Raw genomic sequence first — 26,327 nt, 5'->3', positions numbered from 1 at the left:
TTCGGGCTGGACTGTTCCCATGAGGCACAGGGTCAAGACTGATTTGCATATGGCCATGTCTGAACTGGGGTGGTGTGGTGAGCAAAATAACGATGGATTAAACCCAGATCTGTGACTGAGGGCGAATGTTTTGCCAATGTGCAACATTCCGTCCATCATCTTGTGTGTTCAACTTTTTAAATACTCTGCACCCTACCCTTAGGGCTGCCCAAGACCTACCTTAGGGGGGACTAATGTGTATTAAAAAGGAAGGTCTGGCAAGTGGGTTAACTTGCTAGATGGAAATGGCAGTTTCAAACTGCACACACAGGCTCTGCAATCGCCGAAATGAGACATGTTTAAAGGGCTCCTTGGCTAGCATTTAATTTACAGGCCCTGGGCACATGTAGTACACTTTACTAGGGACTTATAAGTAAATTAAATATGTCAATTGTGGATATGCCAATGTTACCATGTTTTAGGGAAAGAGCAAATGAAGGCAGTAAAAAAACAGGAGGTCTAGAGGCAAAAAAGTCAGGGGAAACCACACCAAGGATGCCAGGTCTAACACACACCAGTACACACAAAAACACATACCTCGTACACATTCCGCCCTTCCTACTAACAGCAGGACATTAAATGAAGGACTTAATCCATGACTTAGTCATTTCTTCTCTCATTATAAAACCCCTCATATTTGTGCTACTCTGCAAGAATCAGCAGCTGGTTTATTGATTTGAACATTTCATTGAATTGGATGCTAGTTTTCATAAATGTTACTTATTTATTGGACAGCTTTTGTGATTGACACCCATGTACCATTTAGGACAATTACACCTTTAACAACTCTAAGCAAAACTAGCGGTTTATGCTGGACTTATTCACAGATAAAAAAAAAATCAGCATTTTAATTGGGTTGCCTGCATCCACTAGCACTTGAAGGCGCAATCTTATAAATCTAAACATGCTATTTTGGTTGGAAACCCTTTTGTATTACTCATCCACCATCAATAAGACCCCAATAAGCGAAAAGTGATCCTTGGCATTTTCCAAATCTCTAATGCAATACAAGCCCCGCTCTCTAGCGATCTCACTGTCTTTGTGGTAATGTTGCTCTTAGTTTTCCATCAATATATCTGTTCTGCCCTCAACTAAGGACAGTACGTGTTAACCTTCCATTAGGTTATTGCCCACTTCTTAAAGGCATTTGGAGTGACAAGCCATTTCAGCCTGTCAAACATCTCGAAGACCATGCCATATCATTAGAAGATCCAGCAGCTGGGCTTTCAGAGCAACTACACTGCAGTTCGACTTGCGATGTCTACCTGGAAAGTTTGTAAACTTTTAATCACTTCTGACAAATCAGCATTTGGTCGATGGGTGGATCATTTCTTTTCTGAAGAACCAATCACAAATCACGGTGTTGCCTTATTTTGCTTCGGCTTCATCTACAATAAGCTGTGCGGTTCCTCATGGTCCCGCTCTGAGCCTCGCTTTGTTTCATCTGTATGTCGATCCTCTCTTATTTCATCATCCCAGCAGTATTTTATCAGTATGATGATTACACCCAGATCCTCTTGGGGACTGTTTAAAGGAATCCCACTTCGATCACCACATTACATGAATACCTTTGTGCTCTCCAGCAATGGATCTAAGTCAGTTTTCTTTAAATGATACTGTTTTTCTTTATCTTTTGCAGACATCTGCCCAGGCAAATGATTTATTATGCAGTTCTTATTTTGCTTCTGCAACACCCTCACCGGTATTCTGGCCACCCCAGCCACTGATAGACTTTTGCCAGGTAAAGGAATAATTCCGTGGCTCTTGTCCCGCTCTGTACTATTGCCACCATTAGTCTTGTGCTGAGATCTCTTTTACCCCTGTGGTTCACACACCAAATAAAGAGATCTCTCCAGTCACTGAGGGCAGGCGTTAGAGAGGATGTAGCCTAATGGCTATGGTGGCTGATCTCAAACAAGGGGGACCGGGATCGAGTCTCGGCAATGACACTCAACATCCTGTGATTCTGGGCAAATCACTTAATCTCCCCTTGCCTAACAAAAATGAATGTGTCCTTGTGTAAGCAACTGATGCTCTTGTAAAGCGCTCTGATACCCGACACCTTTGGGTCAAGTTCACGCTATATAAAACTCTGGGGGGAAAAACACAGAGCTTTCTCCAGCCATTTAAACCACCAGAACAAGGAGTCTCTTCAGGCTAAAAGGACTAATGACAAAATAGATGTTCTATACTGAGGCGAATAATAATGTCTGGGTACCTTGAGTTTGACCCCTCTCTCTTCATTTTCAAAGCTGGGAGATTTTTGAGTGAGAATATATCTTTTTTTGCTCATGTGCCACCAGTGTCCTGTTGTTATCGTTTCTAAATGATATTCTTAGGCAGACTGTGCCTTTCCTTCCTGGGTTCCAAAGAAACACTGTGACTCACAAAGCTATTTACAAAATAGGAGTTAATAGTAAGGTTCTGACTGCGGAGCCTCTGCAGTTGGGGAGAGAGCTTTGCACATTAAAAGATAGGACAGGCCTATCTTTTTATGTGTGGAGTTCAACCACCCCGACTGCGGACACTCTGCAGTCGTAAACTTACTTTTAACTCGTAGTTTGTGAATAGCAAAAAAATAGTAAACTTACACAGAAGTGTAAGGTTATCTTTGTGAATCAGGCTCTGTGGCTGTATTTATTTGACCATTGGGAAGCCAGTGCCACACAAAGATTTGAAACATTCCTAGGCTATATGTGGAACATTCCAAAGAAAAATATCCTGGAGGTTAGCCTTCCCAAGCTGCACACTTAGGGCCAGGTGTACAACCCTTTTTTACAGCCCCAAACGGGAGAACCTCCCGTTTGCGGCCGCAAAAAAGGGCAATAGCATGTACAACAGCTATTTTGCGAGTCCCTGACTCACAAAATAGCATTTGCGACTCTTGCTATTAGGAAAGGGTATCCCTTCCTAATAGCGAGTCAACATGCTATGTACTAGTGTTTTGCAACCGCATTTGTGGCCGCAAAACACTCGCAGTTTACCACCTACTTCAAGAAGGTGGTAAACCACTCGCAAAGACCCTTCCCCTTTGTGAGTATGTTGGAAAATATTTTTTAAGAGCAGGCAGTGGTTCCAGAGACCACTGCCTGCCCTTAAAAAATGAAACTGAAAGGTTTAATTTCTCTTTTTTAAATGCATCCAGTTTTCCTTTAAGGAAAATGGGCTGCATTTTTTTTTTTTTAAAAGCTGCTCTATTAAAAAGCGGTCACAGACATGGTGGTCTGCTGACCCCAGCAGGCCACCATCCCTGGGAGGGCTGTCATTCCCAATAGGCTCACAAATTGTGAGAGGCTCATTAATATTAATGAGCCTCGCAATTTGCGACCTCATTGGGAATCGCAAACAGTGTGAGATACACTGTTGTACATCGGAAATTGTGCCTCGCAAATTGCGACTCTCAAAAGAGTTGCAATTTGCGATGCCCAATTTTCTTGGTCGTACATCTAGCCCTTAGAGCCTTATTTAGAGTTTTGGGGAAGGGATATTCTGCCAAACTGTGGTGAATATCCTCTCTGCCATCCGTATTACGAGTGCTAAGAGCTACAATGTTTGTGACAAAGTGTCCTATCTACCAAACTCTAAAAAAGGCCCTTTTAATTTGAAACAATTGCTGTCATCTACCTCTGCTCTGCTACTCAGAGAATAAATGAAGGCAGATCTCTTCGGAGACAACCCGCTCAATATTAGCAGATGCCTTCCAGCTCACTCTAGAGGAATATATGTTCTTACCCCGCAAACAATTACACCGCATACCATTACAACGAATGTTTAAAACATTAAATACATATAATTTTTGTATTATTATTAATTTACCTCTAAATTAATTTAAAATAAAAAAATAAATAACTTACCTTTTACGTAGTTAAAGATGCTTAGTAATAGTCTATGCGTTGTAATGGGATGTGGGGTAAAAGAAAGCGTTGTTATGCATCATGCGTTGTAATACGATGCAGGATAAAAGTGTTCGTTATAAAAAATTTGTTGTAAATGATCCACCCAGAAGATTCCCTCCCCCCCCCCCCACTGCTATGAAGCAGTTTATGCAAGATCTCATATTGTCTCACACTAGGGCTGGGTGTATTTATTTTTTATTCTTTGGTATTCTGTAGTGCGTGGAATCAAATTCCTAGTAAATTCAAAGAAATTTCCTTCCAAAACAAGGTCCACAAACTGAAAACGGACCGGTTCGTGTGGTTCACACTACAGAAAAGTCCAATGAGAACCACATACACCACACAAACCGGCCGGTTCGTGGGCAGTCCCAGAAGTTCATGTGGGTGTCCATCCACCTCATTTTGACAAGGAGATGGACACAAACCACACAAATGGTAAACTCTGCCTGTTTCTCTAGTTAGCCAGCAAAAAAATCTGGGAGTTTTTTGTAGCCCAGATATTGCACCGCAGGCAAATAAAAAGGAAGTATTCACAAAGTAGTTTTGCCCACACCTACTCCTTCTTATCTCACCATGCTGCAGGGTTTTATAGTGCTGTCTCAATAGTTTTATATGCAATAATATTAAGCACTCGTACATACGAGAAACATGTGCAATGCATTTTCCTGAGCCTTCCACAATTTTTGGTCTCCCAACTGCAGCATGTGACTTGGCTGTTCTTAACTAAAAACTGTGAGCAGCATATTTCTCATCTTTCGCTCGCCTCCATTGGCTGATGCAGAGATGCAGGCCCTGATGTTGTATGCTGTAGTCACTCAATGCAGGGCAACATGTAAAGTTGTTTTGCTGCGATGCATGAAGTGAGAGCTGCAGAATAGCACTATATCTACTCAGATATGGCGTTTTGCTGTCTCCCTGCGCCAGTGCACTGTTGGCTGCCATGCGCCAACGCAGACACACACCCTTGCGCCACAGTGCAAGGCTGTCAGCGTTGTGGGAGGCATATGGGGGCAGATCTATGTTGCAGTTGCGCCACTTTTACGCCGCCGTTGCGTCACTTTTGTGACGCAGCGGCGGTGTAAACCCTGGGCCACGTTGCGCCATATTTACATCGTGACGCATCTATGGAGATGCGTCACGATATAAAGCCCTGCGCCACGTAAAACCTGCGTCAGGTTTCACGTGGGCGTGTCGACAGAGGGGGGGCGTTCCATCGCAGGAACGCCCCTGAAAAGTGACTCAGCCAAATCTATAAGATTTGACTGAGTCACTTTCCCAACGCTGATGCGCCAAAACCCTGCGCCTGCTTGAAGCAGGCGTAAGGCTTGATGCACCATGTTAGGGATAGGATAGGTTGGAACAGTGCTGGAGTTGCGTCGCGCTTGCGACGCAACTGAAGCACTGCGCCAACCTTACGCCATCGGATGCATCACGCATCTGTTTATTCCTGCGCCATGATGCGCCGCATTGTAAATGCGGCGCATCATGTGTGGCGCAAGGGTAAACTTGCGTGACGCATCATTCCTGGCGCATCCTTGCTGATTTGCAGGGATGCGCCAGGAAACATAAATCTGCCCCACGGTTTGTAGTGGAAGGTGTCCCTTCCAGTTCAAAAATTAAGCTTTAAGGTGGTTCCCACTTTTGTACGTAAGCTCTACAGTGCAGCACAAATGCAAAGTGGACAAACACAAGGAGAAATGAAAACATTTTTCCTCATTGCGCCTTCCTGGAGGAATTTTAGAATTTTGGCACAAATCACTGTCTGCAAATCTTTGTAGATAGGAATTTACGCCAAAACCCATGGGTGGTGGCCTGGGAACGTCCTTGATGGTTTAATCGCTTCAGAAACATCAATAAAACAAAACTATTTGAACTGGGTATTAACAGCACATATCCCGATTACATCTGACCGTAAATCATCTAATCTCTGAATAATATTTACCGTGACTGTTTCCTTTTGTTCACGCCCCTGGTGTGCAAGTCTTGTTACTGATCCTGTCTGCTAAGCCAGAGCATTCACTTTTGCTTGTTTTTGGTGAACTACTTTTTTTGTGAAATATGTTAAACACCTGGAGAATGCTGCCATCTGCTGGCAAAAGATAAAGAATTTAAGGCGGGCTGAATTGTTGAAATAAAATTATGCATTGATTTAACAAGCATAACATTTTGTAAGAATCTGAAACGTCATTATAGTACAGAAAATACGATACTCGCTCGAAGACAAGGAGGCAGAGGGGGAGTAAGCAGAAAGAACATGATCTCTAGTTTCGTGAGGCAGTGTTTTCTGCAGCCTCTAATTGTATCTACTCCTGCAAACAGAAAAAAAGATCAGAGGCGTATGGGGGTAATAAAGAACGGGTACAAGTGCATAAGCTCTGATAGAAAGTATATAGATTAGGGAGCAGAGTTCATATCCTTCTAACAGCGGCGTAACGAAACTTAAGTGGGCCTCCCTGCAAAGGACATGGAGGGGACCCCCCCCCCCCCCCCCACGCTCCGGACCTAGTCAGGAGCTCCCAATCCAGGGGCTCACCAAATATGTGCAGTGCTGGAGGGGGGGCCCTGGAGCTCGGACCCCCGCACCGCAGGGCCCGCGGGGGCTATTGTTAACACAAGGAGATGATGGACGGAGCGCTGAAACTTTTCAGACACTCACCCCCAGTCACAGATCTGGGTTGAATCCATCATCGTTCTTTAGCTCACGTCACTTTGCCACCTCAGTTCAGACCCAGCCAGGGGCTATTATTGCGCCTTTGCTAGCACCATCCTCCATTTTCCAGGGAGTCGTAGCGCCTTTTCTATCTTGTGAAAGTTCCTTGAGTAAAACGTGAAAAACATCAGTGGTTTGTGCCTGGCGGTTTTTGGTGTTTGATCCCGTAAGTTTAGTAGAGAGCACCTTGAGTGTTTAGAATGGAACTGTTTTCTGTGCAATAATGTAAAGCGTGAACGCATTCAGTCCTAGGAGATCTTTGTAGTGTGTTAAGGGGACGGGTGGGTGGACTGAAAAACTCTCACGTTCTTTTTTTTTTTAGGTCTCGCCTACCGTTGCAGTGCATGCGCTGCATGCGCTGCTCGCTCTGCGAGATCTATTGTCATCGAGGAGACTTCGGAAAGGGACTTAAAGCCCCGTCCATACTTCCCATTGGCCGGCGTCATTATTTATGTTAAACGCTGGCCTCCGATTGGAAACGAGGCTTCTTGGTGAACGCCCTGTCTCCTTTTGGCCCCGCCCACCCGGACTTGATCGTTTAGTCTCGGAGTTATCCAGTGTCCTTTAATTACTGGGTAGGCACTTTTTTTTGCTTGTTTTTAATTCCTTCCCTGAGACAAGTGTGTGTGTTTGCGAGGCCTCCGTGCCCCCCACAGAGGTCCTGCACACAACATTAGCAGCCTCCTGTGCTGAGGCAGCCTCCTTGGCTCCTGCTGAGTTGTTTGTTTTATTTTAATAATTGTGGACATTCCACACTGCTCCCGAGCAGTTTCACAAGCACGCTGGTTTCCCTTTCATTCTTGTGCATTTGCTCTGCTCTCCCTCCCCCTACCCCTCCCAATGGGTCAGCAGGATGAAGCCTGGCATGTTTCACAGCGGTGTCCCTGCCTCTCCTGCTGCTGTAATAAACTGTTAATTGGATCATCTGTGCTAGGCGGATTGCTACATTTACACTCTCGCAGCTGGCTGAGGGACCTCGTTGGTAGTTTGTTATTATTTGTAGCGTTTACACATAATTCCTTCATCAGATGATCTTGGAATAAAAAAAAGTATTCCTGTTGCTGTTTGTAGGAATATTCACAGAGTCGGGTCTCTGAATAATCCTGAATATGTGTCGCCCTTCGTGTGCTTCCAGGAGCCCAAGGTCACACATGCATTGCATGATATGTCCAGGTCAGGTTACTGGCTGATTACTGTAGCCCCCCCTGCTTTCTGATAGCCTCGGGGCTGGAAGCGAGCAGGACACCCCCCACGACTGGGTCAGCAGTGCATTTGCACCCCGAAGAGACAAATTACCATCACTCTGCCTTCCTCATCCCCAGAAAAACATTTAGGGAGCAGCTAAAGCGCTAAGCCTGGCCCAATCCACTCCACCCCAGACTAGAGGCCATGGTGGGAGGGGGGCAGGGTGTGCGTCCTTTCATGGCCCCCACCCTTGAAATGGGAGCCGAGCTTCCCTCAGCCATCTTCCTAAAAATGTGCTGTTAATGAGGGGCCCAGCAGGGGGTGCAGCATCAGGGCATGTCTCCCCTGACCCAAGAGGACACGAGTGCCCACCCACAGCGTGTTTATGGACTTAGAAGGGCTTTTGCTGCTCAGGGACAAAACTGTAAAGCAGCTCAGTAGGTTGGGCGCCCCTGTCCGCCATAGATGTGTGTGCACCCTGCCTTTCCGCTTCCAGTGGGAGTCGCAGAAGAGATCTGGCGCATTACTAAGGGGCGACTTGCCGACTAGGTTACTACATCATTATCGAGTATCATTACATTGGGTGCTAGTTACAGGGTGTGGTTTAACAGCCAGAGCTGCTGACTTTGAAGCTGGGGAACCAGGTTTGAGTCTCGGCGTCGCCTCCACATCCTGTGATTCTGGGTAAATCACTCCCTGAGCCTACCAAAAATTAATATGTCCTTGTGTAACGTAACTGGTGATCATATAAAGCGCTCCATTGCAAAATATAACAATAATAATCATTCTTAACAGCGCTGTGGGATGGCATGCAGTGAGTAGGCGCTATGCTCCAAGACTTTAATATCAGGACAGTGCAGGGGTTTAGTGGGAACCCCACAAGTGTCACAGCAGGGGGGGGCAGGGGCACCGTCAGGATGGCTTCACAAGAAACCCAGGGACAGAGAGTAAAATATTGAGCAAGAGAGGAAGGGGTGAGGAGGGAGCCGAATTGCCGTGCATTAAGCGGGGCCTCGTGGATGTGCACTGCTCGTGCCAGGGAGTGTTTAGCTGGCAGCAGCTGTGAGTTGCCCCTCCCCCAGCCCCGGGGCTTGTGTCGAGATACTGGTGGATGTTAAACGTACTTACATAAAACAACATATATCCTTTAATCTGTCATATTTAAATTAATGCAGAAAGCATAATTCGGTAAAACAAGCTGGCAAGATTTTACCACATCGCGAAATAAATGGCGACTTTCTTCAAAATAAGTCTTTCTCTTTCTTAAATTAGATTAAACTCACTCCTATAAGTTATCTATTTCTTTTTCCATCCTCCATTTTATTTTGTATACGAGTAATTTCCCTAAACGTAATAAAAATGTGGCTCCTGCCATATTCGGTCGCCTCTTGTCTCCAAAGAACCTGTTCTCTCCTTGGACTTCCAGTTTTCTGTCCGGTCTAGTGGCAGCAGACATGGTTAGCCCCTAGGATTAGAAGAGTCCTTAAACCAATGGACAACAATGATTTTGATGGTCTTCATTTCAGATCGCCTTCAAACGTCAACCAACTAGTCGTCCCTAGAGTGCATTGTCGTTTTATCCAGAATTAGCGGCACTAACTATATTGACTTTTTGCGGGATGTACAAATGCAGCGAACACAATCTTAAGGACAGCTTTACTGTTGCTCACAAGTGTCCAAGGCAAAAGGCAAAACAGGGACGAAAGACTACCAGGGCAGATACTCTAACTGTGTGGGGAAAACCAGAATCGGCAACTGGTGTGCACGGAACGAGAGTCTCTCTGGAGGCCATGGCATGCCGGGGGTTCCAGCACGGCTCTTTTCACCCCACCACCCGGTATGCATTAGGCCAGCACCGGTCCATAATTCACCGGGATACTGTGTCCTTCTCTCCTGCACGTTTTCAGACACCATTCTTTTGTGAAATGCCTTGGCAACTGCCCCGGTGCAGAACATTTTACTGGGCATTTCAGATACATCATATTTAACCCAGTCACTTCCGCAAACCTGTCCCTGAAAGCGGGACATTCAAGGCCTAGATTTACAACTGAGGACAGCTAGGCTGCTGCAGCAGGCGCAGTAACCTGCTGAGCTATTTCACCTTCCAAGAAAAGAGATGCACCGGGGTTTGGCAGACAAAGCACTGTGAGTTTGGGTGTAGGGGGCACTGAGCTACCTTCTGACATCCGTGCGTACTGGCTGAATCCGAAATGCTGTATGTATATTGTTCAGTTCATCTTTATTTCGATGGTTAAAAATCATCATAAAAATCCATATTATAAAAAACAAAACAACACACATAATTTTACATTTCCCAATTAGCATAAAAAACAACCATCAACCAAACTGGTACAATTCATATAAGGAACAATGTTACATACATAATTGCTTAATCTCTTGTGTTCCTTAATCTTACAGCTACTTTTAAGAAGCTTATTACTGAGCATAAAGTACGCATGTCACTTGCTCTTTGGAGGAACAACAATGCTGATTTAGCATGGCGGAATTTTCCATCTCTTAAGATGTCAACCAGAAACGTATGCCTAGGAATACTATAAAATGGACACAATAATACAAAATGAAGGGTGTCCTGCGGAGACATATTGTCGCAGCCGCAGGCACCCTTCTGCTCAATAGTTACAGTAAAACCAGATGGATAAGATAAAATATTGGGTAACAAATTGAGCCTAAAACGACACATTAAAAACCGATCCTGCTGGTTGTGCATCAAAAATAAGTAGGGTTCCATGCCCTCCACGTCTTTAACCAGGCAATGAGCTACTCCTGACCGTTTTAGTGTGAATGCTTTGGTTGCTCTAACCATTTCCTATTTTTCCAGCAGCAATTTTTTAATTTGTGGTTTGCTGTTCCTGGAAATTGTAGCCGGAGTGCTGAAAAGGATATGCTGATCTATAACCTCTAAAGTTGTTTTAACATATTTCAGCCAAGGGATTTGCATCCCTTTATCCCTTTGTATACAATCAGTGAGAATTTCTCTACTTAATTCCGCCTCAGGATTGGCCCAGATACTGAGCCAAGCCATAACCGGCCTAATCTTCACCTGATCTGTGATATGTGGGATCCCGAGTTCTGAATGTACAATTTCTACTGGTATTGACTGTGGGACCTTTAGGATTCTACAGAGGAATTTATCTTCCTCTTGCTGTAAATGTTTAGCATCCCTAAAGCCCCACACCTCAGCTCCATATAATGCCTTAGCGGTACTTATTGAGCTATATAAGCTCATTATTTGTTCTGGGGACCAACGTCCCAACCTTTGGGCAAAATTTATTATTGCACCACTTGAGGAGACCAGTTTAGTACAGTGTTCCTCAATCAATGCATCAAACTGGATTTTACCATTGAATAGAAGGCCTAAATAGGGAAAGGTGCTTACAGTGCCCATTGTATGAGTCCCGATTTTAAACACAGATTTCTTAGTGGGCCTTTTGCCTGCAACCATCGAAAATGATTTGCTCAGATTTACTGACAAATCTAAATTTTCCATAAATTCTACAAATCCATTAATAAGTGATTGGAGGCTTCTTCGGGTCCGTGCAAGCAGGACCGCGTCATCCGCGTACAAAAGTACCGGAATTGGACGCTTCCCTACTTTGGGACAGTCTACAGACTGAGCAATAAGGCTTGTCTCCAATTCGTGTGAGTTTGGGTGTAGGGGGCACTGAGCTACCTTCTGACATCTGTGCGTACTGGCTGAATCCGAAATGCTGTATGTATATTGTAATATGTGGCCCTATTTCAGTACCACATTAATCAATTACTACCACATTAATCAATTAATTAAAATGCCACATTATATGCGTGAACTTACTCCCACCACTTCATGTAACAATAATATGGCAATAAATATATTTAAACAACAAGCGCATTTAGCCATAGAGTGATCCATACTTTTACCCTGCAGACGTAAACTATTTAACCCCACTGCATCTGATAAAGGTCACTATATGTATGTAATACAGTTACCTATGACGTAGTGACAGCATCGCTCCAAACAGATCTGGCACACGTCACGTACAATAATCAGTACAGTATATTAAACCTATAAATATCTATATATAGATATATATATCTTCATTGTTTTTATAGCATTAACCAGCGTCCGAGGCACTGGCGCTTTACATAGAAGTAATGCGAGTAGTACATAAACAGCGCAAATCTCTGGGGAGCTGACATGTTATTGGAGCCAATAACACACCAGGGGCAAAACGTGTATTAATAGAAAAAAGTTTCAGTTGAAAATTGTATTATATTATTCACATGGGTAATAAACGCAGGTCGACTTGAAAAAGTAATCTATGTACATACACCAAGCACTCCCTATCCGGTGCGGCTGTGAGGGGGGGAGTTAGAGGGGGTTGGTGGTGGAGAGGGGGTAATCCCATCCTCTCCAGGAATTTGCGTTTGATCTCCTGGTCACAGGTCTCTCCCGGCGGGACTACCCGCCTTGCACCCTTCCTTGGTCTACAGCACCGGTGAAACCACCCATGGCGACACCCCCGGTGCGTGTGTTGTTACTCAGTAGGCTTTAATTACAGCACCCCCAGCACTATTTTTTCAAATATCTTTGACCTGCCTGCAACGCTCTCTCCTAACGCTTTTTAAACAAAATGTATAGCACTTATTTGCAATGCAATAGGTCTCGCATTTGCGAGAGTTTAAGCTATTGGCATTGTAAATGACAATGCCTTTCATTTATCTCTTTTAAAAACAACATACAAATAAAAGGCATTCTCATTTAGAATGCCAATAGCTTAAACTCTCGCAAATGCGAGACCTATTGCATTGCAAATCCTTGTTTCCTTGAGTGGTTGGTCGTCCTTTGCTTGTCCGAAGTAAATGTTCTCTATCCCTGCATTACAATCCAGGGGGTGGATGTGCAAGCCACTAGCGTCATTTTTGCGCCACCGTTGTGTCACTTTTCATGACGCAGCAGCAGCATAAAAATGCGGCTCATTTGCAACGTGACGCATCTAGGGAGATGCATCACATTGTAAAGCCCTGCATCACATTATACCTGCATCAGGTATAATGTATGCAGGGTGGGCATTCTAACGCAAAACAAAAACACGTAGAAGTGACGCAGTGAAGTCTACAAGATTTCACTGCGCCACATCTAGGACACCACTGTGTCAAATTATTACGCCTGCTTGAAGAATTTCTGACGCATCTGTCAATCCCTGCACCATGGTGCGCCATATTGTAAATACGGCACATCCATAGTGGCACAAGGGTTTCTCAGGGTGGTGCAGGGAAAGTGACGCATCTTCACAGATGCGTCACTTTCTTGTAAATCTGCCCCCAGGTAGGTAATTATAACGCAGTCTTGCAATCTTGAGAGGACGGTGTGTTTCTGTTATATTTATCAAAGTGTTTCCATGGTGCATGTTTCAGTGGTAAATTACAGTGCTATTACTTTGGCGGCTGCAGTGTTTATGCCAAATGGATAGCATTGCTGGCTGCTGTGCACCTACTGATAGAAGGGTTCTGTCACGCTCGTGACCTCACGCTGGTGCACCCATGCTGAGCCTACCGAGCTACAACTACTGCGCAGAAGGGGGCCCTGGAGGCTGGAACACGAGGGCTGTGGGGCCTATATTACGTTCTCATGCACATGACTGGCATGTCCGGTATGCTGCCCAGCCCACCCCACCCTCTTCGACTGCTCCAACAGACTGACTGACTTGAGGCCTGTCCTGCAGCTTCAGTGGCAGGCGTGAGCGGGCAGCTAAGACTGGCAAGGTTAGCAATAATTAAATTAAGGCCGCACCAGTCCTGGGCCGCACAGGCCCTCTCAGCCGCCTCACCTCATGTGCACTTTTAATTGTGCAAAGTGGCATGCGTATGAGACTGACCAGCCCCACCTTATGCTCCACCCTAAGGGTGGAGACCGCGCAGACACGGCCATGCACCATTTAATATATGATGAGGCCGCGCGTTCAACTATGGCGAGCGTAACGTAAGTTAAGTAACTACCATCCCAGACGGATGTGTGTAGCGATAAGTGGTTGCTGGCTGCGCGGCCGTGGAGGGAGCCCCGGGAGCACGGGGCACCCGCATCACGGGTGCTGTGGGGGCCTATGTTACGCCCTGCCTTCTAAAATACGCTGTTACACAAGCCCTGTACAATCAAGTGTACTCTCAGGTGACATCGGAGACCCTGTGTGAGTTTTATGTCGTTCTCGTAGGGGCCCCTTTCCAACAGCATCAGTGTGACATGGAGTGTGTCTGGACACCAGTACTAGGGGCATATTTATTAGCGATTTACATCATGCTTGCACCACACAATGTGGTACATGCACGTCACAAACCTCTCAGTCATATTTATGAAGCCACGCAAGACCATTTTGTGGGACTTTGAATGGCTTCACAAATATGGAGTAATGCAACGCAGCGCAAAGTGCTGCATTGCCTTACTCTGCGCACAGGGGGCATTCCATGGGCATTGCAGTGGGTGTTCCCACGCAGCTCCCGTGGTTTTTTACACATTCCCAGACTTACAAGGGCTTTTCAACCTACGAATGCGTCTGCAGCACACATACAGTGGCATAGCAAGGGGGTGCGATCCGCCGCGAGTGGCACAAGTTCAGGAATCGCCAGCATCCTCCCCCCAGTCTTACATGCGTTGGCAACCGCGGGCAACCCTCCTCCGCCATAATGGAGCAGCTGCTGCTGCTAGTAAAATACCTTTATAGCTGAATAAGCAGCATAGGCACCTGCCGGGGGAACACAATGGAGCATTATACCACACCAACGCCTTCTACACAGCAACAAATTCACCAGGGTGGTGGTCATGGAGATTTGGCTCTTGATTCATCGGCGAAGGAGTCCTCGTGTGCGGAGATATTATCGGCTATTGTTAGTGCGGAAATCTCACAGTAATCTCTCCTTGCAAAAGCACCATTTACCTTAAATTACCATTACCCTTGTTTTCACTCCAGGCGATGGATCATTTCCACTGTGTATGACCAAAAGAACTCCTACATAAACATGAGCAAATCAAATGCAAATAAATATTTTAGTCAATAATGAGAGTTGTGAATAGTTTTAAAGGGATATATTTTCCAATCAAAATTTAAGTTTCTCTGACTTTTTGTTCGTTAGTCAGATATCAATCAGGTTACACAATTGATAATAGAAAAAATAGAATCAATACAGAGCATATCATAAATTGCACACAGCGAGTTTTATAAAGGAAAGAATCCATATTTTATGAAAACGAGGCACAAATGATGTCAGTCAGAACTCATGAAGTGTTCAAGAAATATAAGCAAGCGTGAGTTTGGCATGACGCTAAATTAATAATAATTGTAAAATCTCCCATAAAGATAAATAAAGCATAGGGAAAATAAGTCCTGGCAAAGCCAGTTAGTCAAAGCATAAAGCTTGTTTTTTATAACAAAAAGCTTGCATCTAAACTGCCCTTGTTCCTCTACAGGTGATTCTCTCTCCTCTCGTTCAGATCTGTCTGAGCCTGTCTGGTCTCTCCCAGAGTCTGGTCTCCCCATCTCCTTTCTCTGCAGAACTCAAAAAAAATATGTAAGAGTCTTCAAAAATCCTACTTTGCAAGTTTAAAACACGTTTTGCAAATTAAATCTACATTCTATGGTGGGGTCAAATCTAAACTAAACATGTTTAAAGTCAACTATGAATCAATTATGCATGGTTTTACATGATTCATTAAATGGATTGCAACTGACTAGGGCCTCCTGTTTTCACTTTCCCAGCATCAAATGTCTGCCTGTCAACTAAGGCCTCATGTTTTTATTTTTCCAGCACCAAATATCTGTGTGCCACTTTTTTAAATGTAGTTTTATGCCTGAAGCTTAAGGTAGCTTTTGTCATTAGTAATGCTTATATCCATAGGAAATGTTTACGCTCTGTCACTATTCAAGGCTCCTGTGTGGTGCTAGAGGGCAAGATTGAGATGGTGGCTATCAAGGTGAACCTCCTCCATGCTGATCTACGGAAGGTATCAGACAGGGTCCTAGTTGCGATGGGGTCCATTGTGAAATTACAGTCAGAGGTTGCTACGCTCAGAAAGCAGATGGCCACTGTCCCCTCTAAGACTATGACAATGGATGCCAGGGCAGCGGATGCGAGTGGAGGTCCCGCCATAACAATATTCGTCTTTTGGGGTTCCCTGAGTGGGCAGTGGGGATGGAGAGTTTGTGGATCAGGGACACCTTGTGGCCCACCGAACTGTCATCCTTTTTTGCCATTAAGAGGGTGACCCGGGTGTTGTTGGCCACTACTGGGCCGGATGCGCCACTGTAGGCCATTATAGCACACATTTTTTATTTTGGGGATAGAGACTGTATCTTGCATGCGGCCCAGGAAACTAATAGCACATGCTTTAGAGAACCATAAGATATCTATACTCATATGGTGCAGGGCAACGGAAAATGTTTGTGGTAGGTCAAACACAAGTTGCGGTCCATGGGAATCCGCTACATGCTGCAATATCTGGTCTGATTGTGGGTGATCATGAGGGGCAAGTCTAATTTATTTGAGTCACTGGAGGCCATGTGTAGATGGCTGGAGATGTGGGGCAAGGCCCCTGGAGACAAGGTGGGCTCATGGAGATCTGGTGCCCGTATAGATCGGGGGTCACGCAGCCCAAACTGGAGATCGCAAGGGGGGTCTGCCGTCTGCAGATCTCAGAATACTGAGGACTGGGCCTTGGACGAAATGTGGTGCAGGAGGACAGAACTATGGCTCTGGCCCCCTTGAACGCAGCATCCAGACTGGAAGGGGAGGAGTTAGTTCCTGTGGTGGCTACAACATCGACAGATCCTGGTAAATGTAAGAGGACTTGTTTCTGCATGTTGTGGTTGCTTCTCGCTTTTTGACTCCTCTTTTCTTAACCTTTCTCTTACAGGGGGTAGGACGATCCTGATGGGGCGTGCAGTCTTGTTTGAATGTCATTGATCAATTTTGCTGATCTTGCTCAGTGGGGCATTGCTGACACAACAATATGAATTGTGTGGGGTGGAGTGGAGCCCTCTCCACGTTTTGTGGTAGACCATGGTTGTGGGTGGTGGGTTAAGGCTGCAGGTCCTGGTAGCTGTAGTACAAATGGATGAGTTGCATGTTTGATTGTTGTTTCTTTTTTGATTTTTTTACGATAAAAAACACTATGGGTCCCACTATGGGCCCCATTACATCCCACCTTCGCAAGACCTGTGCGACTCGCTTGCCACCTTCTTCCACCTCAAGATCGCAGACATCCACGACAGCTTCAATGCCACAACCGCCCCGACTACCACAGAGACACCCGTCCCCGCGACCACCACCCGCACCAACCGCCTGCTCTCCTGGACCAACATCAACGATGACGACACCATCAAGATCATGAACACCATCCACTCCGGATCTCCGTCAGACCCTTGCCCACACCACATCTTCAACAAAGCCAGCACCGCCATCGCACCCCATCTCCGGAAAGCCATCAACATCTCCTTCAAGACAGCAACCTTCCCGGAGAGCTGGAAGCATGGCGAGATCAACGCCTTACTCAAGAAACCCAAGGCGGACCCCAAGGACCTCAAGAACTTCCGGCCCATCTCCCTGCTCCCGTTCCCGGCGAAGGTCATCGAGAAGACCATCAACAGGCAACTGACCCGCTACCTTGAGGAGAACAACATCCTGGACCCGTCCCAGTCTGGGTTCCGCAGCAACCACAGCACCAAAACTGCCCTCATCGCCGCCACCAACGACATCAGAATCCTGCTAGACAACGGAGAAACCGCGGCCCTCATCCTCCTGGACCTGTCAGCCACCTTCGACACAGTCTGCCATCGCACACTACGAACACGCCTCCATGACGCCGGAATCCAAGAGAAGGCCCTGGACTGGGCCACCTCCTTCCTCTCCGGCAGAACACAGAGCGTCCGCCTCCCCCCATTCCGCTCCGAAGCCACCGAGATCATCTGTGGCGTACCCCAGGGCTCATCCCTCAGCCCAACGCTGTTCAACATCTACATGGCACCGCTCGCCCACGTCGCCCGACTCCACGACCTCAACATCATCTCCTGCGCCGATGAAACCCAACTGATCCTCTCCCTCACTAAGGACCCCCACACCGCCAACACCAACCTCCACGAAGGAATGAAGGCCGTCGCTGAATGGATGAGGAACAGCCTCGGATCCACCCCTTCAGCCTGGGACGACTCCTGGTGGCCGACCGCACTGGGAACAGCTCCAACACCCACCGACCACGTACGCAACCTAGGGATCATCCTCGACTCCACCCTCTCCATGACTATACAGGTCAACGCCGTCTCTTCCTCCTGCTTCAACACCCTCCGCATGCTCCGCAAGATCTACAAGTGGATCCCCACCGAAACGAGAAGAACGGTCTCCCAGGCCCTCGTCAGCAGCAGGCTGGACTACGGAAACACACTCTACGCAGAAGCCTCGGCCAAACTCCTGAAAAGGCTTCAAACGCATCCAGAACGCCTCTGCACGCCTGATCCTCGACATCCCTCGCCGCAGCCACATCACACTCTACCTGAGAGACCTGCACTGGCTCCTCGTCAGCAAGAGGATAACCTTCAAACTCCTCACCCACGCACACAAGGCACTCCACAACACCGGACCAGCGTACCGCAACGAACGACTCAGCTTCTACACCCCCACCCGCCAGCTACGCTCCGCTGACCTCGCCCTCGCCACAGTCCCCCGCATCCGAAGAGCAACCTACGGCGGCAGATCGTTCTCCCACCTCGCCGCAAAGACCTGGAACACCCTCCCCATCCACCTACGGCAGACCCAAGACCTGCTGACCTTCAGAAGACTCTTCAAGACCTGGCTTTTTGAGCAGTAGCAGCGTTCCCCTCCCCCCAGCGCCTTGAGACCCTCACGGGTAAGTAGTGCGCTTTACAAATGGAATGATTGATTGATTGATTGATTACATGGTCAGTCAGAAACCCTCTGACTGCTGGTCGGCAACTTTCCGATCGACAGAGTAGGTTTAAAGTCCGACCGACGTATTATGATGACGGCAATCAGAGTTTAAACCGGCCGGGGGGCCTCATAATTCCTTACAGACAGTTTTTCTGCCATCAGGATTACGATGTCTGTTTCCGACAGCCATTCCATGTCGGCCTTTCCGACATGGAAAGGCTGTCAGAAAGTGACATTGGGGCCCCTAGCAGGGCCCCTCTCCCTCTGTGGCCTCCACATTTGGGCCAGGGGGGCACAACATCCCTGCAAAGTGTGCCAGTCACCATGAGGTGCCTGCCACACCGTGCAGGTATGTTGCCAAACTTCCAAATGTTTCCAAATATGGCGGTCAGTTCCCAACCAGCCGGTCGGAAGCACTCCAGCAGAGAAAGTATAGGAGGAGTTAAATTTAATATTCCCACTCCAATCAGCACAATAGTAGGGAAAGTGTTGGACTATTCCCACTTCAGTCTTTGCAACAGTAGGGAAAGCGCTGAACGTTGTAGGGGTAAGCTTTACTATTCCCACTCTAGTCTATGCAACAGTAGGGAAAGCTTTGGACTTTGAAGGGGTAAGATTTATTATTCCCACTCCAGTCTTTGCAACAGTAGGGAAAGCATTGGCCTTTGGAGGGGATAAATGTACTATTCCCACTCCAGTCTGTGCAACACTAGAGGAAGCATTGGACTTCAGAGGAGTTACATTTGGTATTCCCACTACAGTTGTGGCAACAGTAGGTAAACTGCTTCACTTCAAGCACCTTATATATGTGATATGCAAAGCTTTAAATCTGGATGAGGGAATAAGTATCGCGTTCATAACCGAAGCCTGGACGGATGAGGCTTCTGGCCATGATCTGGTGAAAGCTACACCACCCGACTTTCTCTGTTTTGCACTAAATAGACCCGACAGGAAAGGAGGGGGCCTTGTGGTTATCTACCACAAATCCATCAGGACATCTTTTAACCCTCTGATTAATCTTGGATTTGAAGCACTTAATTTTTGTTTTTATCTTTCACATCACTTTACCTTCAGAGGCACTCTATTATACAGAGCACCTGGACCTAGAAACCAATTTCTCAAGCAAGCTGATAGCATAATTGAAACTATGTTAAGTGCTAATACTTACACTATACTCGTAGATGTCAATTTCCACTTAGAATCACTATCCGACCCGGACACTTCAAATCTACTAGATATGATGAATAATGCTGGTCTTAAACAGGTGGTGACCGGACCCACACACAAGGCCGGACACACACTAGATGGCATTTTTTCTAACGAAACACATCTTAGTTTTACTAGCACCCTTCCAGTCATCTGATCAGACCATATGGCAGTGCTTTTTGAAATCAGATCGCCCAGTCGTCACTAATGGAAACCTGGGAAGAAGCATCTGGTCAGTAGAGCATGGAATAAAATGAATGCGGAGGAACTGCAAGAGACACTAATCGCAACTGTCCCCTCCCTCCCTACAAACCTGGATGAGGCAACACTAGCTTATACTAAATGGTTAGACAAAGGGGGCGCCACGGTAATCCTCAACACACAGGACTACGAACAGGAATGTTTACGCCAACTCAACAACACTGAGTACTACGAGATTCTTGAGACTGACCCCACCACAAGACTACTGGGTCAGATCCGTGTCATGGTCAATGAAGCAGCAACAGAAGGATGGATTACGTCGAAAGAAGCAGCATTTCTGGTAAATCTCACACCAAGGATGCCCTATTTTTATCTCCTTCCGAAAATCCACAAGGGGGTGACCCCGTGCCCAGGCCGCCCTATCGTATCTGGGATTGGCTCCCTACTGGAACCTCTGAGCCAGTTTAGTGACTTCTTTTTACGTCCTCTGGTTCAATCAACACCAGCATACCTTAAAGATACCCGCGATGTCCTCAATCTCATCCGGACCATCAATGAAGAAAATACCGAGGAAATTAACCTACTACTAACACTGGATGTAGAAGCGCTCTACACAAATATACCGCAGGAGGCTACCATTGAGGTCGTAAGCAATCTTTTACTGGAATCAGAACTCCCCACCCAAACCCCGGCCTGCTTTATTTCGGCGCTCATTGCTCTGGCTTTAACCAACAACTATTTTATGTACAAAACCACCATTTATCACCAGGTACAAGGTACCAGTATGGGCAGCACCTTTGCGCCGAGCCTGGCTGGCTTGTACATGTCACATTTTGAAACTAACCATATCTTCACAGACACCAACCCATTTCACCAGCACCTTGTCACATGGAAACGGTACATCGATGATGTTTTGATCCTATGGAGAGGTCCGGCATCTGTGACACTGGAATTCTTCGAATGGATAAACAATCAAGACCCCCACCTATGCTTCACTATGACTTCTAGCAAGGAGACAATCCCTTTCTTGGATCTATCTATCCAACTTGAAAACGGGATACTACATACCAGCACATACAAGAAAGAGACTGATTGCAACAGTCTCCTGAGTTTCAAGAGCCACCACCCTAAAGCCTTAAGGGAAAATCTACCATATGGCCAGTTTCTTAGGATTAGACGCAATTGCAGTAAGACACAGGATTTTGAAATGCAAGCCAACACCTTAACAGAGAACCTGACAGAGAGGCACTACCCGGTAAAAGTGATCAAGCAAGCCAAAAAACGGGCCAGAAACAACACTCGTGAGGGCCTCCTAGAAACGAGAGAGCCCGATACTAATAACTTGATCACCTGTGTTACCACATTTACCCCTCTCTCAAATAAAATCAAAAGGATCATTAATCGCAATTGGAAAATCTTAAACAGCGATGCCTTGAACATCCCCACACCTCGCTTCGCCTTCAAAAGAACCGCAAACCTCAGAGACCAACTGATCAACACACGACCACGTCCGAAACAGGTGAGAAAGGAGAACACCCTCTGGGACCTCCCAACAGTTAAGGGCCACTACCCGTGCGGCACATGCAGTGCCTGTGCCTCCACACAACACACAAAATCCTTACAGCTGGGCAATCTAAAATGGGAACAACGAAAACACACAAATTGCAATACCACTAATTGCATATATCTGATCTCGTGCCCATGCGATCTGCGCTACGTCGGAATGACCACCAGACCCATCAAGATAAGGATTAGTGAACACAAAAGCACTGTCAGGCGAGCTCGCTCAGCCACTAAATTGACAAACCACTTCTTGGAAAAGGGTCACCCGTGTGAGGCAATCCAGTGGACCATTCTGGAATCTAATACCAACTGGACCAGCGAGTCCCTCTTTAGGCGGGAACAACGCTGGGTTCACCGCCTACATACGGATACCCAGGGACTTAATGATGATATCCCATGGTCTGAACTATAACATGGCAATATTTAAGTACATTCTTTATGGGTATGTTCACTTACCACCCTACTTCCTTTTAGGTACTACACTGAACCTGAAGAGAACAACCCGTGCACTGACCACCGATGATACAACTCAGGACGTTCTCTCACTAATCATACTCTGACACGCACTTTGAGACCAGTGGGCCTGCTTTGGGGTAATAATAACCTCAACACATTGGAGATTGCAACCATCACAACAACCAAGATGCCTTAACGCCTCACGGTTATCACCCCCCTGTCTGGGGCCCCTGACTGATATCACGCCTGTCTTTCATCCATGAGGTTGTTCCTTCTATGTGAAATTGGGGATACACGATGACAGCTGATGCATACATGCACCACATCCAGTCATGTTTAAAAAGCCTATATTTAATCCATGAGGTTGCTCCTTCTATGTGAAATTGGGGATACACGATGACAGCTGATGCATACATGCACCACATACAGTCATGTTTAAAACCCCCCCCCCCTTTTCTCTGCCTTGGTACAATAATACAGGAGTCCCCTCACGTCCCGCATGCGCAGAATGACAAACACTATTCACACCACGCATGCGCGAACTACGAGACACGCATGCGCGAGAGAACACTGAGACCCGGGAATCCCTCACTCATGTGCAGCTCCGGGTTCACCGACCGAGCGTTTTTTCCTAACCGGAAATAGGCACCTCCCTCGTACCTGGGCCTCACACTTTAAAAACACGGGTCAGGCCGTTTTTGCCTACCTTCGAGCTGGCGTCTGGACCGGGCAGGTTTCCAGTGCCGTCACCTGAGTAACCCGTGAGTATTCCTCGAGGCAGCTACACTCTTCATCCTAACGTAAGTCTCGACCTTGCGCCATAGATATGTGTAGTGTTTCTAACGCTCTACCACTGAAATATTTTTTCCTCTACCTGCTGGGCTGGCTCTTTGCTGATACCTACAAATACCGGCTATCAGCCCTAGATGGTGTGGGCCTCCTACGCCGCTTAAACTCAAGGAGTAATCCCAACTCCCTTCTTAGGTAAGAATACACCCTTGATTTTCCCGCAAGATACTTGCGGGGCTGTATGTGAAGCCACTATCTTTAGCGATATGACTGTCTCTGTGACTCTCGTCGGTCGCTACACGTTTGGTGAGCCCACTGTCCAGCCTGGTGAAGGTTGATGACGCCCGTGGGAGGCATTAGAAACCCAGCCCCCTTTTCGTTGCTGGATTCTGTGACCCCCACCGGGCCCCTATACTTATCATCCGTGGCTAACATGGGACATCACCCTAGCTGTTCGCTCCTCTAAGTTCAAAAGTACTTGGGCCATTGGTGTGTGAAAGTATGACTGTCTCCAAGCAGTGTGTGTTTTTTCACCGCTTCTTACATATGCCGAATGATATGGCACTTCCGCATATGGATTTTAACCTCTGTTTTGTGTTATGTTTATTATTTCTTTTTGGTCTAGGTCTATTGCAAAGGGGGCATAACAGACTCCTTGATCACACACTACCTGGATAGGAGACACTAAATCCCCCCTGTTGCCCAGTGAGAGGGTGATTATTACCCCTCCCACTACACTTAGTCTGTGCACCCCTTTTACATCACCCACTCTTACTGGTCCTGATGAAACGCCAGGGATCGCTTTGACCACTTAAGGCGCGAAACATGTCGACCATTTTTGCCAGCTACCATAGACACATTACGTCTTGAAAGGTAACTAATAACTCACGTTTTTTTATTGTACCAAGGGTACCTCTTTATTAAAATACTCCCTTAGGTAACCCTTAGGTATTTTTATCTTTGCACACACTACCCCCACCACTTATCCCGGTACTCTCCCTCCACATACCCGCATGCACCCATCGGCAGCTCTCTAAAAGATCTCCGCCAAAGAGACCCTTCGGGGGACCCGTAGGGCATTGCACCGCCGGCCCGACGAGGAGCACACGCCCGATGATGAAGCATGACATCCTTCGGGGTGTGTGAGGGCAACAAGAGACACTTTGCTGTCTCCCCCCCATCTCTAGTACCTGACCCTAGACCCTATCTCTTCTTTGTTCACCCTCTTAATTTTTGGGTTGGACTTGGTTGATTCATGACCATACCCACCCCGGAACAGTGCCTTCTAGTGATTATCTCATAGAAGTTGCTGGAGACAAGCTTGCCCCCAAAAAACTCCTCTACCCCAATAGGGCAAGGCCATCTTCCCCATGGTACTCCCAAGAGCTCCGAGACCTTAAACTGAGTTGCAAACACCTTGAAAGAATCTGAAGGAAGAACTACAATGAGAATGATAGAAACAACTACAAACTTAGTCTAGCTCAGTATAAATAGTTACTATTCACAACAAAACAAGAGTTCTTTTCTAAACAAATAAATCTTGAAAAAAATTCTTGTACCAAGGGTACCTCTTTATTAAAATACTCCCTTAGGTAACCCTTAGGTATTTTTATCTTTGCACACACTACCCCCACCACTTATCCCGGTACTCTCCCTCCACATACCCGCATGCACCCATCGGCAGCTCTCTAAAAGATCTCCGCCAAAGAGACCCTTCGGGGGACCCGTAGGGCATTGCACCGCCGGCCCGACGAGGAGCACACGCCCGATGATGAAGCATGACATCCTTCGGGGTGTGTGAGGGCAACAAGAGACACTTTGCTGTCTCCCCCCATCTCTAGTACCTGACCCTAGACCCTATCTCTTCTTTGTTCACCCTCTTAATTTTTGGGTTGGACTTGGTTGATTCATGACCATACCCACCCCGGAACAGTGCCTTCTAGTGATTATCTCATAGAAGTTGCTGGAGACAAGCTTGCCCCCAAAAAACTCCTCTACCCCAATAGGGCAAGGCCATCTTCCCCATGGTACTCCCAAGAGCTCCGAGACCTTAAACTGAGTTGCAAACACCTTGAAAGAATCTGAAGGAAGAACTACAATGAGAATGATAGAAACAACTACAAACTTAGTCTAGCTCAGTATAAATAGTTACTATTCACAACAAAACAAGAGTTCTTTTCTAAACAAATAAATCTTGAAAAAAATTCACCCAAAGAACTATTCAAAACAGTCACATCGCTAGCCCTTCCAACCACTCCTACTATTTCCGCCAGTCAGGAACTATGTGATAACATTGCACAATTTTTCCTGGGCAAAGTAGAATCCATCTTCTCCACCTTCTCCAAGACTACAGACAATTCTATCTCCACCCAGATTGACAACAAACAACTGGAAACAAACAGCAGGGAATCTTTTGACAACTTCTCCCAAGTAACAACTTCAGAAATCTTAAACCTTATCATGACAACAAAATCTGGTTCACCTAATGACCCCTGCCCATTCTCTCTGTTGAAATTAGCCCCTGAACCAATAGCCATGGCACTGACTTTTCTCATTAACTCTATGTTCTCTCAGGGATATTTTCCCATAAATTGGAAAAGCGCTTCTATACTGCCCCTACTTAAGAAACCCTCGATGGATCCCAAAGATCCTAACAACTTTAAACCCATATCGAGGCTTCCTCTTCCAGCGAAAGTAGCTGAGAAAATCATGAACATACAACTGAGCGCATTCTTGCCTGATTCACAGGTACTGGATCCATCTCAACATGGTTTCAGAGCTGGTCACAGCGTCGAATCAACCCTCATTAAATCAACAGAGGAGATTAGAACCATAATCAATCAAGGAGGCAAAGCAGTGATGATCATGCTGGATCTCTCAGCGGTCTTTGATACGGTCCATCACTCACTATTGATGGACCGTATGAAGGAGATTGGAGTTCAGGGTACCGCCTGGATACTGCTGGAATCCTTTCTCTCTAACAGAACCCAAACTGTCGCCATGGGTGAATTCTCCTCCAGACCTTTTTCCCTGCCATGTGGAGTGCCTCAGGGCTCCTCTTTGAGCCCGACGCTCTTTAATATTTATGTCTCTTCACTGGCCCCTCTTATTGAATCCTTCAGTTTCTCCCTAACCTCCTATGCCGATGACACCCAAATTGTGGTTTCATTATTGCCAGGGCTGTTGATGGAAACGGCAACACGTCTTAATGAGTGCATGTCAGCAGTAGGGGACTGGATGGCTCAGAACTGTCTTAAGTTAAATTCCGGAAAAACTGAAGTGGTATTATTTGGAAATGACCCCAATTTTTGGACGCCGGCCTGGTGGCCGGTTTCTCTGGGTCCCCTCCCCGA

Source organism: Triturus cristatus, chromosome 5_1 (genome assembly GCF_964204655.1).
Source record: "Triturus cristatus chromosome 5_1, aTriCri1.1, whole genome shotgun sequence".
Lineage (NCBI taxonomy): Eukaryota > Metazoa > Chordata > Amphibia > Caudata > Salamandridae > Triturus > Triturus cristatus.
This window is presented reverse-complemented; position numbering follows the sequence as displayed.